This window comes from Spinacia oleracea, chromosome 6, assembly GCF_020520425.1.
Source record: "Spinacia oleracea cultivar Varoflay chromosome 6, BTI_SOV_V1, whole genome shotgun sequence".
NCBI classification, from domain to species: Eukaryota; Viridiplantae; Streptophyta; class Magnoliopsida; order Caryophyllales; family Amaranthaceae; genus Spinacia; species Spinacia oleracea.
The window spans coordinates 99,736,475-99,743,489 of NC_079492.1; the positions used below are offsets into that span (position 1 = coordinate 99,736,475).

General features: G+C 43.8%; 1 non-coding gene across 1 annotated transcript; it reads right to left on the reverse strand.

Annotated features, from left to right (window-relative positions):
* Positions 1-3,195: 3,195 nt before the first annotated feature.
* On the reverse strand, positions 3,196-3,302 carry LOC130464482 (small nucleolar RNA R71). The gene has a single exon (XR_008924891.1). It is a non-coding gene; the product is annotated as a small nucleolar RNA R71 (small nucleolar RNA).
* Positions 3,303-7,015: the final 3,713 nt, after the last annotated feature.

The following is a 7,015-nucleotide window of genomic DNA, read 5'->3' on the forward strand; positions in this document are numbered from 1 at the left end:
GCCTAAAACAAACGCCACCTAGGCTGTACCATGAAGGCCCAAAAAGAGGGCCTACAAGGCCCATCAGAAGATCCTGAGACCCACCTGCTCAGGAGGGGCCCATTTCTGAGGCTTTCAAGGGACCCAAACGCTTAAAAGGCCCATCAAGTTCAAATCAAATCCCCAGCAAAACACGTGTCCTGATCTTGCACAAACATCCAATCAATGCAGGACCAATTCCCAAGAAACCCTAGCACTATAAATAGTGCAGATCCCTAGGTAAACGGGACAATCAATTCATTCCCACCAACCTAAAACTATCTTTGTTCTGCCTTCTCTCTACAAATTACTTCTCTCTCTAGCTTATACTTACTTAAGCATCAGAGGGAATATTCCTACGGGAATATTCTTATTTTGCAGGTTGCCAGAAGTTCGTGCCAGCTCATACTTGATACCTCCGAGGAACGCGTGACACATCATCACCGTAAAAGATCCCACAACTTTTGGCGCCGTCTGTGGGGAGGTATAGTATCATGTCCGAACTGCACTCTGACAGAGAGTATGCTGGTGAGGGAGAAGAGAGACGGCCTCTCGAAAGGAGTCAACGTCATATGGAAGAAGCCAAACGAATCGCAAATGCAGGAAGCACACCACGTCGGGTGCAGGAAGCTGAGGTGGTCGTAGAAGAAGAGCCAATGGTAGAAGCGTCTCCGCCAGGCGGCCATCTAAGCCCCAACGTCGGAGATGCCGTGCTAGATGAGAATTTAGACTTGCCAGTCTCGGTAGGGTCGCTACGCGAGATCTTAGCAGGATTCCAACAGCAAATGAATCAAACTTTTCGACAGCAGATGTGCACCACATTGCAAGATGAAATTCGGAAAAATATGCTAATCTACAGCACTGAGAGGACGGCTCCACAGAGACCCCTCAGCCTAGGCGTCAATCGGATAAACAGAATGCCACTTAGATCCAATGTGTGGAGGGCTGGAGAGGGCTCCCGTCCACAAGCTAGCCAGGGAGTCAGCCCTGTGCCTGAGTGATATGTGCGTTTTATATAATATTTTCACCCCCGTCCCTTAGTACTTTTATGCGTCAAATGAGCTCCTAGGAGCCATTTTAGTACTAATATGTGTATTTTAGTGTGCCGTGAGTTTCAGGAATACTTAGTGAGAAATTGGTCTTTTTAGACCCGTTTCTTGATGATTTAGGCCACTACAGGATCCCGAGGGAGTTCGGGACGACTTTTGTCGACTTACGGGAGCCCTAGATGTTCATGATCGAGCCCCGGAAGTTAGACTCGGTGTTGTGGACGAAGGGCGGATCACTTAGCCCTCCGCCCGGTGGATTGCCCCTCGCCCATCGGGCGAGCAAGCAGAGGAACAGTTCGTAAGAGGGCGCCCGACGGGCGGAGTTTCGCCCGGTGCCCACCGGGCGCCCATCAGAAGCAGCAGCAGCAGAAATCGCTCTCCGCCCGACGGGCGAGAGCCGCACGACCGGGCGCGCGGAGATGGTTTCCAGAAAGTCGCCCTACGCCCGTCGGGCAGCCCTGCGCCCGTCGGGCGGACTTCGAGCTTCTCGCCCGTCGGGCGGAGAGCCGCCCGACCGGGCGACGACAACCCAAGGCGCTGTGCACGCGCGTCCTTCTTTATTTTTTTCCGGTTTTTCCTTATGTTTTTAGGCTAAACTATAAATATAGCCTTTGTTAATTTAGTGGGGGGACCTTATTATCTCATATCCTAGTATTAAAACACTTAGTTTTATCTCTCTAAGCTTAATTTTTCTCTCTAATTTGTTCTAAACACTTAGTTTATTTTCAATCAAAAATTGAAGCTTTCATTTACCATTGTTCTTCAATTAGGTATTATTCCTTATTTCAATTCTTTGTTTAAGCTTTAATTATGTTTTCAATCATGCCAATTGCTTTGCTTATTGTTAATATGCTTGAGTAGTCTAATTTCTAGGGTTTGGGGATCCATGAATAACATGAAGGGACATTGAATAATTGTGATTGTTGGCATTGAAATTAATTCCTATTGATTGGTTATTATTACTATACAATTAGATTTGCGCAGGTTTAATTGTAGTAGTTTGGCAATATAAAGTTAAGATTCGAGAGATGCAATTTGATGTTTAGGCTTGTGTCAATAGGTGGAATTAGGATTAATACGTAGCGAGAGCCCGTTAATTCTAAGTCTATGATTAGTATCGATTCGAGAGAGCATGCTAGTCTAATTGATTGTTTTGTTGATTATTGTGATTGTTTATCGTCTTGGATTGTCATTTGTTGGTGAACCTATGCCCTAGATCCTTTAATTCCTGAATTCTTAATTGTGTAATTATCGTTCGTAGTCTTAGCATACAAACCAACCAATTCTTGTTTTCCAATAGTCTAATTTAGTTGATTAATAGTAGAAAAGAACACTGTTTCCCTGTGGATTCGATCCTGACTTCCCTTGCTACCTAGCTAGTGGACCTTAGGTTATTTTTGATTAGGTAATACGACTTTAGCCTGTCAAAATTTGGCGCCGTTGCCGGGGAGACGGTTTTATTTTCTGTTGTTGATTGCTTATCCTAGATTATTGTTTGTTACTACTCAAGGAACTCACGTTCCTTGAGACCGGATCTCACATTGTTTTGTAGTCTTTGTCTATGCCCAGGACCGTAGGTACTAGTAATCTTACTCCATTCGGTCCTGAGCCCGAAAGAACCTTTCGTAGACGAAGAGCTTTCATTGCACAGTGTGGGAATTACTCTGATTCTGATCATAATATTGGCGATCTTTTTCCTTCAGATACAGATTGAGTTTCAGAGATAGAGATGGGTAACAAAAATCTGATACCGCCACCTACCCCACGGCTTACAGACTATTCTAAGCCAAGTCTGTCCGTGCTACCAAAGGCGATCATGCCTTCTATTGCAGCTGAGACCTTCAAGATTGAGCCTGCATTGATTAACATGATCGAGAGACGCCAGTACGGTGGGCAACCAGGTGAAGATCCGAATCTTCACATTCAGTCCTTTATCCAATATTGCTCCACCATCAAGCAAAAGGGATTGACTCCGGAGCAGACTATGGAGATACTTTTCCCGTTCTCTTTGAGTGGGAAAGCTAAACTGTGGATTAATGGGTTGAATCGGGCGGCTTTGAAAATCAATAATTGGGAATCCTTGGCTCTTGCTTTTTATGTTAAATATTTTCCACCTGAGAAAACGGCTCGTCTGAGGGGTCAGATATTAGGTATCTCACAACAAGCGGATGAGAGTTTGTTCGAGGTTTGGGAGAGATTCAAGGATTTGCAAAGAGAATGCCCGCACCATGGTTTGGAAGATTGGTTCTTGATTCAGCAGTTTTATAATGGTCTGGGCAATGAGTCTAGATGTTTGTTGGATTCAGCTGCCAGTGGGAGGTTCATGCAACTTGAGGTGCCTAGAGCTATGGAGGTGATTGAGGAGATAGCCATTCACAATCCCCAGTATGGAAATCCTAGAGGTCTATCTAACAGGGGTGGTAAGCATGATTTAAATTCTATTGAACAATTAACTGCCCAATTGACTGCTTTACATTATAAGTTCGATAATATGCAAGCGGCCAATGCTCAATCTGCCCAACCTGTTAGTGTAGCTGCTATGAGTGCCCAACCTACTACTATTTGTGAAAGTTGTGGAATGTCTGGTCATTATGCACAGGAATGTAGAAGCTCTATTGAACAATGTAATGCATTTCAATCCTACAAACAAAACAACCCATTCTCCAACTCTTACAACGAGGGCTACAAAAATAACCCTCTGCTTTCCTACAGGAGCAACAATATCCAAAACCCTCACCAAGTTCAACATCCACCACCACAACCATATCAACCCCCACACCAACAATCTTACCAACCCCGAAACAACTACAACCAACAGTCTAGTGGGCCACCTGGGTTCTCTAGACAACACACATCACCCCCACAACCACAACCTCAAGCCACACAGCCTGACCCTATGCTAGTAGAGATGAGAAACATGATGCTACAAATGCAAAAATCTCTAAGTGAAAAGGATGCAAAAATCGATGCTCTTACTGCTCATAACAAGATCATTGATACACAGTTGGCACAGATGGCTACTACTATTGCAGGGAGGCCACCAGGCCAACTTCCTTCACAGCCCGAAAATAGGGAGAGTGCTAATGCAATTACATTGAGGAGTGGTAGGGATTATGATGGTCCTTCTATGCCGGTTGAGGTTGATTCCGGGGTGTCTGCTAGTGATCTGGTCAGTGAGGAAATCCCGAAGATAGTTATGGGTGAAAAGGAACCAGCTGAAAAGGTAGTCAATGAGAATGAGGCTACAATTGCGGTTAAGAAGGGGGCGGATATACAAGTACCACCTATTGCACTCCCCTTCCCAAACCGACAACTCAAGAATAAGCTAGACAAGCAGTTTGGCAGATTCTTGGAAGTGGTCAAAAATTTGCAGGTAACGGTTCCTTTTACTGAATTAATTTTACAAGTTCCTGCTTATGCTAAATTCATGAAAGATATTTTGACCAGAAAACGTGCTTTTTGTGAGGTAGAGACTGTAGCTTTCACTGAGGAATGTAGTGCTTATTTGGAAAACAAGTCTCCACCTAAACTTAAGGACCCCGGGAGTTTTTCCATCCCATGTAACATTGGCACCGTATTTATTGATAAAGCTTTATGTGATCTAGGTGCTAGTGTGTTTGTCATGCCTTTGTCTGTCTGTACTAAACTGAATATGGGTGAGCTTAAGGTTACCAATATCACTCTACAAATGGCCGACCGTTCTGTCAAATACCCCTTAGGTGTTTTAGAGGACGTCCCTGTTAGAGTAGGTAAATTCTATATACCTGTGGACTTTGTAGTATTAGACATGCAGGAGGATTCTCAAATTCCCATAATCTTAGGTAGACCCTTCCTTCATACGGCGGGGGCGGTAATTGATGTTAAAAGTGGGAAATTGACATTGTCTGTTGGGGATGATAAGGTGACTTTTAATCTGAATAGTGCCTTAAAAAGTCCCATGCTAGAGGAGGAACAATGCTATCGCATAGATGTAGTCGATTTCATTACTCGTGATAACGTCTCCCAAGTTCTCGAAAGAGACCCTTTGGAGGCAGTGCTTTGTTGTGAGTCTTCTGCAGGTGATAGCAGTTCTTGGAGTGCTGAAGTGGATGCTCTGGAGTTGGCTCTTAATGGTGGAGAATCTGAGCCGGAGAGCATCAAATTGAAGAGGTTAGTTCGGCCGGTTTGTTCTGTTAAAGAGGTAAAGAAACCCGAACTTAAGCCTCTTCCTGCTAACCTTAAATATGCGTTTTTAGATAATGAACAACTTTGCCCTGTGATCGTCAGTACTGCACTTGATGCAGACCAGTTATCCCAACTTCTTATTGTGTTGAAAAGGCACAAAAAGGCCATTGGGTACAGTATTGATGATTTAAAGGGTATTAGCCCTGACTTTTGTATGCATAGGATACATCTAGGTGAGAATCATAAACCATGCATCCAACCCCAGCATCGTTTGAACCCTATCATGCAAGATGTTGTAAAAGCTGAAGTTATGAAATTGCTTTATGCGGGTATAGTGTATGCTGTGTCTGATTCTAAGTGGGTGAGTCCCGTTCAAGTAGTGCCTAAGAAAGGGGGGACAACTGTGGTGAGGAATGAAAAAAATGAGTTAATACCAACTAGGGTAGTCACAGGTTGGCGCATGTGCATTGATTATAGGCGTCTTAATGTAGCTACTAAAAAGGACCATTTTCCCCTTCCCTTCATTGATCAAATGTTAGAAAGGCTAGCCTGTCACAAGTTTTTCTGTTATCTGGATGGTTATTCCGGTTTCTTTCAAATTCCCATACATCCGGACGACCAGGAAAAGACCACCTTCACCTGTCCCTATGGTACCTTTGCATATCGTAGGATACCTTTTGGTCTGTGTAATGCACCTGCTACTTTCCAACGTTGCATGATGAGTATCTTTTCTGATTTTATTGAGTCTATCATGGAAGTGTTTATGGATGATTTTAGCGTCTATGGTACTTCTTCCTATTCTTGTTTGCTAAATTTGACTAAAGTTTTGAAAGGATGTGAAGAGTGCAATTTAGTCTTGAACTGGGAAAAGTGTCATTTCATGGTTACTGAAGGGGTGGTTTTGGGGCATTTGATATCTGATAAGGGCATTCAGGTGGATCGAGCTAAGGTCCAAGTGATTGAACAATTACCCCCTCCAGTTAATGTGAAGGGTGTTAGAAGTTTTCTTGGTCATGCGGGGTTTTATCGCCGCTTTATCAAGGATTTTTCTAAATTGTTAAACCACTTACCCAGCTCCTCCTCAAGGATGCCCCGTTTGTGTTTAGTGATGCTTGTCTTGAAGCCTTTGACAGGATTAAACAGGCACTGATTTCGGCTCCCATCATTCGTTCTCCCGAATGGGATCTTCCGTTCGAGATAATGTGTGATGCAAGTGATTATGCAGTTGGGGCAGTCCTGGGTCAGAGAAAGGAGAAGGTTTTACATGCCATCTATTATGCAAGTAAGACCTTAGATGAAGCTCAAGTTAATTATGCTACTACTGAGAAGGAGCTTCTAGCTATAGTCTATGCCTTGGATAAATTCCGCACCTATCTGATTGGATCCAAGGTGATAGTCTATACTGATCATGCGGCCCTTAAGTATCTGCTCTCTAAGAAGGAAGCCAAGCCTAGGCTTATTCGATGGATACTATTGCTACAGGAGTTCGATCTAGAGATCCGCGACAAGAAAGGGGCTGAGAATGTGGTTGCAGATCACTTGTCTAGATTGAGGTATGACGATGGTAAGGGATCTACTCCGATTGATGATTCATTTCCGGATGATCATTTACTTGCACTTGCCAGTCAGTCACCATGGTTCGCAGATTTTGCTAACTACATTGTAGGAAGAATTCTTCCGGCCGATCTGTCATACCAACAGAAGAAGAAATTCCTACATGATGTCCGGTTCTACTTTTGGGACGACCCTTATTTGTTTCGTGAGACTGCTGAAGGGTTGTACAA